The sequence below is a fragment of the Bos taurus genome, chromosome 3 (genome assembly GCF_002263795.3).
Source record: "Bos taurus isolate L1 Dominette 01449 registration number 42190680 breed Hereford chromosome 3, ARS-UCD2.0, whole genome shotgun sequence".
NCBI lineage: Eukaryota > Metazoa > Chordata > Mammalia > Artiodactyla > Bovidae > Bos > Bos taurus.
In genome coordinates this window covers 84,572,611-84,586,047 of record NC_037330.1, presented here as the reverse complement: position 1 = coordinate 84,586,047, position 13,437 = coordinate 84,572,611, and the positions used below count along the sequence as shown (strand labels likewise).

General features: G+C 38.4%; 1 protein-coding gene across 10 annotated transcripts in view; it reads left to right on the top strand.

Moving 5' to 3' along the window:
• NFIA (nuclear factor I A) overlaps positions 1-13,437 on the top strand; it is a 427,392-nt gene that overhangs the window by 38,488 nt on the left and 375,467 nt on the right. The gene's annotated exons all lie outside the window — the stretch shown is intronic.

Below are 13,437 nucleotides of genomic sequence, written 5' to 3'. Positions count from 1 at the left end.
CAGAACAGCCTGTCGGTTTTTTAAAACTTGCACAGAAGCAGCAACAATTCTAATTGCTCACAAATGTTAATATAGATTATTAAAAACAATTTTGAGGTTAGAATAGAAGGAAAAACATAAAATACAGATTGCATTCAGTGAATGTGCTAAACACCAATTTGTTGTCGTTTCAGCAATTATTTTCCCATGGTCATTTAGAGGTTAGATCTTGCTTTTAAACATAAAATTGTAAATCCTTGGGAGGTGAGGTCAGGGGAAGGAAGAAGTCAGGTGGAGGAGGAAGAGAATGAATGAACTGGCATGCTTTGTTAAGAGAAACATAAAACTATGAACTTAATTGCAAATGGAGATGCTCTAAAAAGTGTTTTGGTTTAAGTAATGACTGTAAAAGGATCCCAGGCAGTAAGACATCAGGTGGAGAATTTTATAATCCATCTCACCATCATTTTTTGCATCGTATGTTCTAGACTGAGAGACTATGTGGGGGCTTTTGGAATTTCTTTTCAGATTTTTAGAAAGAAAAGTTTTGCAAAAATTCTTTGTAGCATTTAGGGGTCCAGTTAAGGACACTGTGGCATGCATGAACTTGGAAAGGGGGCTACTGAGATAATCATTATTATTATTACCATTTTGCTTTTCAAGGGGGAAACTTACAATGTTGTCAACATTTTGGCCATTTCCCACCAAGGCAACTGTTAGAAGTGATTGATCCAAACTTTAGAATTTATCAGAATTCTCTAGCTGCTGTTAAGATAGAAATGGCTTTTTTCCTAGGCATTTCCCCAACTATTAGAAATCAATACTTCTTATTTTGCTATGACAATTCCACAGGGTAAAAATATATTTTATCTAACAGGGTTAGTCTTATTAATATTCTAGTAAAATAAACATGGCCTTTTAGCCAAAGGAATACGTTCACAAATGACAAATTGTGGCAGGTTTGGAGCAGAGGATATTTTTGCTGTTTTGTTTGTAAGAGATACTAAATGAGATAAGATTGAGATAAATTCATTTGTGCATTTGGCAAGTGTTGGTCTGTGAGATATTGCTAATCTCAACCTGAGAAATGGTTAGGATGATGGTAATAACTGGAGATTGAAGTGGTATAGCTTTCATGTTTTTTGAGAGCTTTAAACTTATTTGTCTTCGTGTCTTTCACATATTTTCCTAGTGGTAAGTATTTTGGACCTTGATAGATTAAGAGTAGAGAGAAGGAGGGGCTTCCCTGGTGGCTCAGATGGTAAAGAATCCACCAGCGGTGTGGGAGACCTGGCTGGGTTTGATCCCTGGGTTGGGAAGATCCCCTGGAGGAGGGCCTGACAACCCACTGCAGTATTCTTGCCTGGAGAATCCACATGGATAGAGAAGCCTGGAGGGCTACAGTCCATGGGGTCGCAAAGAGTTGGACACAACTGAGTGACTAAGCACAGCACAGCACTGCACAGAAAAAGAGATGGGTGGAAGAAAGGAAGGCAGGCAAGCAGGCAGCTGGGCAAATATTAATAATAAATTTTATTCAGTGTCTGTTTTGCAGCAAGTGCAGTACTAAATTTTGGCATACATTGTAGCTTTCTGTTTTTGTTTTTTTTTTTTAAACTTCATTGGAGTATTGTAAATAAGTAATACACTGTCCATTTGTACAGGTGAAAATCAAGTCTCAGAGGTGCCTAGTGACTTGTGCAGAGCAAGATTAAACCCAGGCCTCCTGATTCTGTGTCCTATTCTTTTAAAAATAAAATTCAGATCCGTCTGATATCCCTCTTTACATCCTGTTGTCTGGATTTAAAGAGGGATTGGATGTCACTTAAATGGCATCACACACCTACCTTAAATCAAAGGGCAATAAAAAGTCAAAATCCAAACCCTTCCCACGGAGATATTTTACAGTGAAGTTCAGGTTTTGTCCGCAAAATGAAGCCACACTTGGTTAGAAGAGGGAGAAATGGTCTCATGCTTGTTAGTGTTGGGGTCAAAAATCTGGAATGACTTGTTCTTTCTTGTTTTTAGAATGTAGAAGTTTAGTGAATAGAAGCATTATAACACAGGTTTAAGAATTTTTTTTTTTTTGGTAAGATAAAGTTAGATGAATTGATTCTAGATGTTTTGGGAATTAAAGCAACTATTATTTTAAAAATCATAATTGCATGTAATATTTTACTGGGTAGATTTTTGTACATTTATATATATATATATATTTTAATTTCCTCATTAGATTTAAATGTTTTAAATTTACTTTGTTCCCAAAAGATCTTTTGTACAGTTATTTAAAAAAGCAAAAAATGGAATTTTATTAGTTAAAAAAGTAGATTTTTCATTTTAAAGACAAAGGAGAAAAATTGAAAATAGGAACAAGTTTCATGTTAATGCCCTTAAATAACTGATGTATTTATTGATTAATTTATTTTATGCCTTTATTTTCATTTCCTTTAAACTTCAGCAGGTTTAGTTCTTAATGACTTAAGTGTAAAAGTTTAGAGCCTCACTCAACATGAATTTTATAATTGTAAATAGAAAAAAGGTGATAATTATAATTTATACTATATCTGTTCATTGTATATATGAATCCTTCTAATATTTATTTAAAAAAATAAGCTGTTGAATTGAACTTACATAGAATAAAATAGAAATGTGACTTTCTTTTTAAGTTTAATTTTTTAAAAGTGCTAATAAATTTAAAAGTTAGGGTGTGGAGTATGTCATCCCAGAAAGGGAAACCTGAGGTGTGTGTTAAAAGTGATTCAATTGGAAACAAAAGAGGATTGTAATAAAAAAAAATAGGGCTCACACCCCACTGTCCTCTCCATCAGGTTCCATACTGCCTACCTTTGATGTCTCTGGTGAGAGTTTCTGGTGGGACCAATAGCCTGTGAGTTTCCAAACAAAAACTGTTTTCAGAGCATATATATTCATGTATATATTTTAATGACTATTTTTGAAATGCTCTATGGGTTATAAAAGCAAGATGAAATGAAAGTAGCAATAAAACATATTTTAAAAATGAATAATATTTAGCAGTTTTGTTGGTATTTCTGTGTAGCATCTGCCATTGTCAGGCTGTTGTCTTTGTTGCTATGGTTTGGCTGATTTTATTTCCTTTTGTAATTTTGCCAGCCTGTGATTGGCTAGTGCAACAACATGTTCATGCTGTTGGGGAAGATGTATCTGTGGTGAGTCATATAGCTTTATCCGATTGGTAATTTTTGGTAGGGAAAGGTATTTGTCAGTGGATAAATAGGAACTGTGGTGCTACAACATCAATAATTCATTTAATTTTCAAAATTTGGGACCTATTACTTAATATGGGAAACTCATAACTGTCTCTTCTGTGTTATATCCCTACCTTTTTCCTCTTCCCCTATTAGAAACATTTAGAATTCTGTGTGTTTTAATTTTGAAGAGATTAGTGATTTAAGTTTAAGCTCCTACATAAAGTGAATATTGTATGTATGGGATCCCATCATTGTCACTTTCAAATATTCCATTGCCTTTCACAGGAGCTGACATCACAAGTCCTTAGGTTGACAAATTCTCATCAACTTTTGTGAAAATTTTGGCTGCAAAAGGAGTAAAGTCAAAAGAGGGCCATAGACAGATGGATTTCAGTGTTGAGATGACATCAAGCCCTTCTTGTGGCATTTTTAAACATTCCAAATGAATGAGGAATGGAGATGCTTAAAGAGCTTACTGTAGAATGAGTAATTAAGATACTGTGCATCTGCATGTAAACCTTCAGCAGAGCTGTATGGGCTCAGATATAATAGCAGATTAAGAATGAAAATAGTAAACATCTTTTATGTTGAGTATAATTCATAAATATTAAACATTAAAAGTGTTGTTGATGGAAAACAGTGTATACCTGAGAGTACATTTTTAGCGTTAAGTAATTGAAAGTTAAAGATAAGTGGGTTACGGACACTTAAGATGAAGCAAGGATTTGGGATAAGAATTTGGCAGAAGCTTTCTGCATCTCTGTAGGACTGTGGCAGGATTTTTGCATGGATGCCTTGTGTATAAAAATTACCGAGTTACTAACGTTTCTGATTGATTTCTTTAGTTGGCTTTTCTCCCCTCCTTTTAAATGGTGGAGGTTCTCTTTGGGAAAGTAGTTTCAAGTAACTTCTGAGAATGAAGTCTTTGTAACTTGATGCTGGTCAACAGCACAACTATTGTTGTCTGTTCCTGTCAGGGAAAGATAGTCATTGCAATACTTTTATTGTATGGCCTCTTAATATGTGACAAGGACTTTTATCAAGAATTCTCTTTTCTTTTACATGTACTTTTAAAAGTCCCTTACCCTTCCGACCCAATCAAGGATGACTGTGGTTTTTAAGAAGATTCAAATGAATTTTTATTATTATTTTTTCTGCTTATTTACTGTACAGACAAAAGTCTTATTTTTTAAAAAAAGGGATTCTGAAATCGTGTATTTTAGATTTTCTGTAAAATAGGAATAGAAACAAACAGAAAAGGGCCATCTCATTGGGCCCAGGATGTGTACAGTTCTTGGAGAATGAGGGTATTGCAGCCTGAAATGTTAGCATTGAAGAACTAATTGTTCTGAAGGTATTTGCCCCTCATCTCAGAAAAGATGGCAAACATGCACAATGGATAAATGTAATCCTTTGTACTTTTACCACCTACATTTTTAAACTACAGTGACTCTGATTTCTCTAGAAAGGTCAGAGGTTTCAGACAGAAAGCTTTGTGATCCTTCAAAGAGAGACATTTTCAATTTTGCTATCTAAAGACTGATTATGCATAGCTTTTAACTTTATTTGCAGTTGAGCCTCAGAGGTGCTGTGCTGGGGTGGGTGATGCTGAGTAAGTGAGGCCAGGTCATGAGACAGCAGAACTGGAGGCAGACAGATAGATGGGAGAGGAGCATACATGCACATTCAGAGAGTCGCATGTTTGGCCCTTTATTACCGACACCTTTTAAAAAGTGTGAACAGAGCAGCTGTAACAGTGTGTTTTGCTTTGTGCTGGAGCATTCTGTGACAGACTCTTTAAACACTTCGGGCACTTAAAGGAGTTTACATAGCTGGGTGCCATTTCTTAGGGTTGGCTTTGTTGGTTTTCTAAATTGTGGATATGGGTTTCTTGGGTTTTATGTGGGTTGCTTTGTTTCTGCTTTGTTTTCCTTTTGGACTTATCCAAGTTTTGGAGAATTTTTCATGTTGGGTGGTGGGGGCGATTGGAGATGGCAGATGCCTTTTGTTGTGGTTTACTCCTGTTATTCAGGAAACTGAGGTTCAGAGAGTGTTCTTAGCTCACTCAAGGTTAGGCCAATGGTAAGTGGCAGAGCCAGGATGAAAGCCAGATCTGCTAGACTAGTGTTGTTCATTTCTATGATATTTAAGTTGGTTCTTATACATTATTTTATTAGTTCTTCGTGTAAATCTTACCTTTTAGATAGGGGAGCTTTTATAATTGCCTTAATGCTGCTGAGAAACAAAGAGGCTGAGAAATGTGTCCTTGGTCCATGGTTAGTAAGTGGTTAGGGCTGGTTACCAGGTCTGATCTTTCCACGGCCTGTTTTTATCTCCATGTGTTCCTGAGTATATCATTCTCCCTAAGGGCTGCTTTGGAATTTATGGATGGGCTTAAAATTGTTCTCTGGAAGTACATTATAGTGCTGAAAGCTATTGTTTTCTCTGAAGTTAAAATTTTAAAAAAAAATTTTATTTTTGGCTGTGCTGGATCTTCGTTGCTGTGCGGGTTTTTCTCTTGTTTTGTATAGTGGAGGCTACTTTCTAGTTTCAGAGTGCAGGCTTCTCTTGTTGCAGAGCACTGGCTCTAGGATTCTTGGGGTTCAGTAGTTGCAGCACATGGGCTCAGTAGTTGTGGTTCCCGGGCTCTAGAGCACAGGCTAAATAATTGTGGCACATGGGCTTAGTTGCCCGGTGGCATGTGGGATCTTCCTGAGCCAGGGATCGAACCAGTGTCCTTGGCATTGGTAGACAGCTTCTTTACCACTGAGCCACCAGGGATGCCCTTCTCTGAAGTTTAGAAAGTGGTGAGCAAGTAGCCTTTGTCCTGGTTTGTTAATAGATTCAGAACTTTATACTTTGAAAGAAGCTTAGAGGAAACTTTCATTTTGCAAGTCTGTGCATCCAGGAGCTCCGGAGATAGAAAATTCGTGTGTAAGTTGAGGAGCAGTTGTGGTCTGTTGTTATCGTTTGCATCAAGGTGAATGCCCTTGGTTGGTGTCGTCATAGGAGATGTATTTTGGTTGCCTCCGCTGACAGTTTCAACCTTGTCGTTGACAACTCGGTTCAGCAAACGTGCTTTGAATGCTCACTACCTATTAAGCACTGTGGTAGGTGCCAAAGATACACAACTGAAGGAAAAACTAGGAGATGAGTTGATGCCATCTTAGATGAAGTTTCCTCAGAAACTAAGATTTTAAGGTTTTCAATGATTTAAAATTAGGATTCTCCCAACTAATAGCCCATATGTAGTTTTAAACATTTGCAAAACCAGTAATTGATACCGCCCTTTTCCCGTAAGATTGGTCTCCATTGAGGAATTCTGTCATCTGATGACATTACTAGTAAGTGTTAAATTTTTTGTTTTCTTATGTCAGAAATATCTACATAAATGGAAAGCAAATTGAAGTAGACAGAACAGGGCACAGGTGGTTTCTATTATTTAATAGTTCACTGTAGCATGTCTTCTCTAGAGAAATCTGGTATACAAGAAACTTTTCCTTCTTTTTTTTAAGGCCCTCCTTTGAGGAACACTGAGGTATAAAATTGGAGAAGGCAATGGCACCCCACTCCAGTACTCTTGCCTGGAAAATCCTGTGGATGGAGGAGCCTGGAAGGCTGCAGTCCATGGGGTTGCTGAGGGTCGGACACGACTGAGTGACTTCACTTTCACTTTTCACTTTCATGCATTGGAGAAGGAAATGGCAACCCACTCCGGTGTTCTTGCCTGGAGAATCCCAGGGACGGGGGACCCTGGTGGGCTGCGGTCTGTGGGGTCGCACAGAGTCGGACACGACTGAAGTGACTTAGCAGCAGCAGAGGTATAAAACAGAGTTATAGGGAAACTAAACAGCAGGAGAAATGAAGGAGTGACCAACAAAAAGGAAGGGGAGGCCTTGAGAGCAAGTGTGGTGAATTCACGTGGCAGTTGCAGGTCGTTCCTAAAATACAGCCAAGTCCCAGAAGCACAGCCATTTACATTCTGTTTTGCTCCATCTCCGAAGAAAGTAAGTAATCTTGGGACTTTGACATGGAAGTGAGTTTTAAGTTGTCCGAAGTCTCAAACTGCTCTGCCTTTCTTTCTCTTGTGAAAAGAAAACAGGCAAGTATTAAGGGGGTCCTGTATGTGTGAGTGTGTGTTAGTGTGGTAACGGGGCAGCTGTGAGGGTCTTTTGGGAAAGTGGGTACAGATGGTGATAGAAAGGAGGGGAACTATTGCCTGTCTGATAAATGAAGTACAAACAGCAGCGACACCAACAACAATCTGGTGGTCCCAAATATTGGAAATTTTTTGTTCTCTGTTACATCTGCTTGTTGTTTAACCTGAAAATGAAATCTGTTTCTGCAGCCATTAATACAGGTGCTTTTCTTTATATAGTGCACAGAACAAATGATTCGTTCAGTAATTATTTTTCAAAAGGCACGTGAGAATGGCATGAGATTGTCATAGAAATTCATTCTGAACACTGTAAATAAAAATGCTTTGGATTAGTCATAGTGACATGGGGTACATTGTGGAACTCAAGACAGATTTCTTTGTTTGACGGTCAGGGTGAGAAGTGAGGCAAAGATAGAGTTCACGGAATGTCAGCAGTTCATTTCTTCCAGGGAAAATCATGTTGACGTCAGATGAAACAAACCCCTTGGATACAGATATCAGGATTTACTTGATGAGTTTAGGAATATCTGATGTTTCCTTTAAGAGTGTCTTATTTCCAAATAATAAAAGTTTTGACACCTTTGAACATTTTTCCATTTTTGCTTCTAATCTTTAGAATCTCCCTGTCTCTCTCCTCTTTCCGTGCCCACACTTTACTTACTTGTAATCCTGGATGGCATTTTTTCAGATCTGGCCTTAATTCTGTTTTCTTTGGTTTCCCTTTTTTTTTTTTTTTTTTTGAGATGTGAATAAAACTGAACACGTTAATGATAAACAATGCTCATTAATGGTATATATTTTAAATTATATGTATTCAGGAGAATTATGAGTCTATATTTGTGAGTCAATATAATACTCTTTGCTGTTGTTTAATCACTTATTTAGAGGAAAATTGTTTCAAGGGATTCTCATTGTCTAAGTCCGACATCTGGAAAAATGATTGCTCATCTTTAAATTTGGAATGAGTCCCCAGTCGCAGATTCCCACCAGGGTGATGTTTCAGTAAACTCTGATGTCTTAGCCTTGGATTCTTGAGCTTTCGGAGGCAGGGGCTGAACTCTGAGAAGGGAATTCAGGACTTAAGGAACTTAGTGTTATGGAGTGACTTATGCTTGTGACAAGGCCCCTTTCAAAATGCTGTGCATTATTGAAGGTTCTTGCTAAGCTGCTAAGCCACTTCAGTCGTGTCCGACTCTGTGCGACTCCATAGACGGCAGCCCACCAGGCTCCCCCGTCCCTGGGATTCTCCAGGCAAGAACACTGGAGTGGGTTGCCATTTCCTTCTTCAATGCATGAAAGTGAAAAGTGAAAGTGAAGTCGCTCAGTCGTATCCGACTCTTAGTGACCCCATGGACTGCAGCCCACCAGGCTCCTCTGTCCATGGGATTTTCCAGGCAAGAGTACTGGAGTGGGGTGCCATTGCCTTCTCCGATTGAAGGTTCTTATTTGTTGTCAAAACAATAAATGTAGTGTTTAAATAAGGACAGGGTGTATTGAGACAAATGTGGGATAATTAACACAAGTAAATTACCTTTCTGGATTGAGTGAACCAGTGGACACGACTAACCTTGAAACTGGAGAGAGCACATGCAAAGACATAAATGAGAATTTTAGTGCACAGAACATATAGGGGCAACCTGTTTCTCTGCCAGGTCTTTACCCACTGTACACACACACACACACGTATGTGCACATATATACACATACACACGTGAGTGCATGCTTGCTCAGTTGTGTCTGACTCTTTACAATCCTATGGACCGTAGCTTGCCAGACTCCTTTCTCCCTAGGGTTTTCCAGACAGGAACACTGGAATGGGTTGCCAATTCAGAATAAATAAATTATAATTCTGACAGTAAAGCTTTGGTGATATTGGACTTATTTATAAAAATTATATAGGCTATTTGTTTTTCTGTCTAAGGTCTTGGTGTTAGCTTTTACCACAACTGTTTTCCTAGGAAAAATGCTTTGGAGGTGATAGAGTAGTATAGTCATTGCTGCACTGTGTATGTGAAGAAATCCGTTTCTATATTATAGCAACAGGGATTTATCAAGTACCTACTGTGTGCTAGCTACTCTGATAGGAGAGGGAGAAAGGATTTTAATTCCATGCTGTTAAATTTGTGAAGAGCACAATCTTGATTAAAAAGGGAATCCTCTCCTCAGGATGAACACACATATTTTCTGGTTTTGAATCACAGACAGTCCTGTTCTACAGGGAAAGTGTCTGTCAATCATAGCCTTATCTCTCGTGAGCATTTGCAGGTTTGTGTGTCTATCCTCGCTGAATAGGATAGATTTTGGCATGGTTACTTCTCCTAAGTTGGGAGAGGCCAAGGGCAGTAGTGGTGGAAAAGGTAAAGATCCAAATTAAGGAGCTGGGTCCAATTATATACGATGAACTCACACGTCCCCCCGCTCCTGCCCAATACTTTACTCTCATTAAAACTGGTAGACCAATTTCATTAGCTCCAAAATGCACCAGCGTATGTAAATCTTCTTTGTTTAATTGGAGACCTATTGATTGTAGGTAACATAAGCCTCTCTAAGGGAAACAGAACCCAACTGAAGATAAGAGTTTCTTCCCCCCAACACATACAGCATTCACAATTTTATTTCTCTAGGCATGTTCATTATCAAAACCATTCCACTGCAGACTTTCCCAGAAAGTGTTTCTGTCTGGCCCTGTTTTCATATCTAAAAGCTCCTACTGGTTTCAGCAAAGGATAATGGAGCGATTTTGATGGAATATGCATTCCTTTTTTTTTAACTAAAACTTTAATAATAGAAAAACATAAAATCATATAAAAAATAATTTGCTTTAAAGAGACTGGGGGAAAAAAATAAATAAAGAGACCGGGAATAAGTCTTCTTTTGTGTTTTCATAGACTGCTAAAAGGGACCAAATTCTGACTGCCTTCTTTGGTGAGCAACACCAGCAATATTCCAGTGAGGAATGGAAACTAGAATGTACTTTTCCCCTTAACATTCTAATTGGATCTCAAAGTTACAGAGTGGATAGTGTACCAACCTGCACTTTGCAATGTGATATAAAGTGTGGGATTTTCCCAGTGTGCTTCAGAGGACTGGGGTATCTTATAAATGTTTAAACTATAATGAGAAAATGTGCATTTACTTATATATGTTCCTGCAATTCCACTTTATTTCTGAAGTGTAAGATTCAGGTCAAGGTCAATGTAGGGCTAGCTGCTTACAGGGAAGTAGGAATCTTGGGAAGGAGAAGTATCTGTTTAAATATTGTATTCATACAGTAACTCAAAAATTATCTTTAAATGACAAAAAGTAAGGTGTCAGGTAAACATCTCTATTTTTTTCCTTTCTTAAAATTATGCTAAACTTACGTTTAATGTTAAGACCTTGAATTATAAGAAGCACTCTAATTTTTCTATTCCTTAAAGTACTATTGATCTCTAAAGGAGATATTTAATAAGTGAAATTATAGCATCTAGGGAAAAAAATTCTTCTTTTCTGATTTTGTAAGGTAGTCGATGCTGCCTCGCAATACACTCCTGGCCTTTCTTGTACTGGTCATTTTCTTTCTTTCTCCTGTGTAGCTGCTTGAACACCTCCCAGCGGGTGAGGAGTGTTTGTTCAGGTGGCACAGAGTAGAGAGATCTTGACTGGTAGAGAGTAACTTAATATCAGCCACTATAATGCCTATCAGTGAAATTCTAGCTCATTTAATTATTACTTAATTCTCTGATTATTTTTTGTATCTGAGAGAAGAAGATTGTCTTCGCTCTGGGGAAGTATGGATGGCTAGATGTTGCTCTTGCAGTTTCTTAATTCACTATACCTGGTAAGGTGTTTTGAGCCAGAACACCTTTTTAAAGAATGGGGTATCTATGTACCTACAAAAATGGTGAAATTCTGACTGGACCTGTGATGAAATAGGGAATCCTCACGTTCAGTTCATCTTTCAGTACTGGATGCCGCTCATGTTTGGTCAGATTTCTAAAAAATTTGTTTTGGAGATCATTCATAGGATCTCAGGTCTATAACCAGGTATTGAATGTTTATCATTGGAAGGAAGCTTTGTATTCATTTATCATTTCCTTTCTGCCAAACCACAAAAATCCCACCTTGTTGATCTTTTCTCATATATGTGATATATGATGTGTGTGTGTGTGAGAGAGAGAGAGAGGCTGCGTAGCTCTTTACAGCAAGCCTGTATCGTCATCCTTTCTTAACCTCTTTCTAGGAATAGAGATTTCTTTGAAACCAAGCATAATCGAGAAATGAAATAGATTGTTAAAAGACTGAATGATGCATTTTAAGTCGAACAGACATGTGGATTATCTGCTGTTTCGATCTGTCCATCCGGAAGTTCCCTCCATGATCACTGTACCCTCAATTTTTGTATGGGAATTGGAGATTAGATGTAAAATACAAATTATTCACACTAGTCAAGTAAAAAGAAATGAAGATTTTTTTTTTTTCTAATTTGACTACTCATATATTTTCTTGGAGGAAAAAGCATTATGAAAATAATCCAAAATAGACACTCGAATGTATTTCTTTTAAACTTGTTTCAGACCTGTTGCTGGAGGTTCTAGGATATTGCAAAAAATCCTTTTAATAAACATTACTGGTTTGATTTCTTACTGACTTTCACTACTTTTCAATGTGAAAATATGTGGAATTTATGACACATGATAGTGAAGACCTAGCTACCCACTACCCAACTCAAGGAAGAGTCCACTAGCAATACCTTGTATTTACTTCCATGTTCCCTAAAAATAACCCCCTGAAATCCCCCCATTATCATGAGGATTGTGTTTATCAATCCCCTCCCTTAGAAGAAAGGTTTTTATCACCAATGTGTACTAAATATATTTCAGTTTTGGCTTGTTACTAAATTTCATAAAGAGTAAAATATACCTATATGGCACTTCTTTGGTGGCTCAGACAGTAAAGAATCTGCCTGTAATGTGGGAGACCCAGCTTTGATCCCTTGGTCAGGAAGATCCTCTGGGGAAGGGCAGGGCAACCCACTCTAGTATTCTTGACTGGAGAATTCCATGGACAGAGGAGCCTGGTGGGCTATAATCATGGGGTGGAAGAGAGTCAGACATGACTGAGCGACTTTCCACTTTCACTTTATACACACACACATACATACATACATTGGTGCTTCTGGAAATTGCATTTTCACTCAACATTATGTTTCTAATATAATGTTTCTAATGTCCTGTTGTTAAAGGGTGATGTGTATAGAGAGTTGATCCTTGAACAACACGGGTTTGACCCATACCAGGGCCACTTACAGCTGCAGTCCATGGGATTGCGAAGAGTCGGACACGACTTCCCTTTCACTTTTCACTTTCATGCATTGGATAAGGAAATGGCAACCCACTCCAGTGTTCTTGCCTTGAGAATCCCAGGGATAGGGGACCCTGGTGGGCTGCTGTCTATGGGGTTGCACAGACTCGGACATGACTGAAGCGACGCAGCAGCAGCAGCAGGGCCACTTATATGCGATTTTTAAAAAATAAATAAGTATTTCAGTACTACATGATCCAAGGGGGTTGAACCCAAGATGTGGAACTGTGGACATGGAGGGCTGACTTTCAAGTTTTATACAGATTTTCAGCTGTGTGGGGGTCAGTGCCTCTATCCCTGTGTTGTTCCGAGGTCAACTGTACTATGATTTCTTCTTCTTTTTCTTGTATAACATGCCACTGTGTAATGGAGCGATGTGATCTTGCCAGTTTCTTGTTATTCACTTCAGTTGCTCAGTCATGTCCAACTCTTTGAGACCCCATGGACTGCAGCACACCAGGCCTCCCTGTCCACCATCAACTCCCGGAGCTTACTCAAACTCGTGTCCATTGAGTCGGTGATGCCATCCAGCCATCTCATCCTCTGTCGTCCCCTTCTCCTCGCGCCTTCGATCTTTCCCGGCATTAGGGTCTTTTCCAGTGAGTCAGTTCTTCGCATCAGGTGGCCAAAGTATTGGAGTTTCAGCTTCAGCATCAGTCCTTCCAATGAATATTCAGGACTGATTTCCTTTAGGATGGACTGGTTAGATCTCCTTGCAGTCCAACA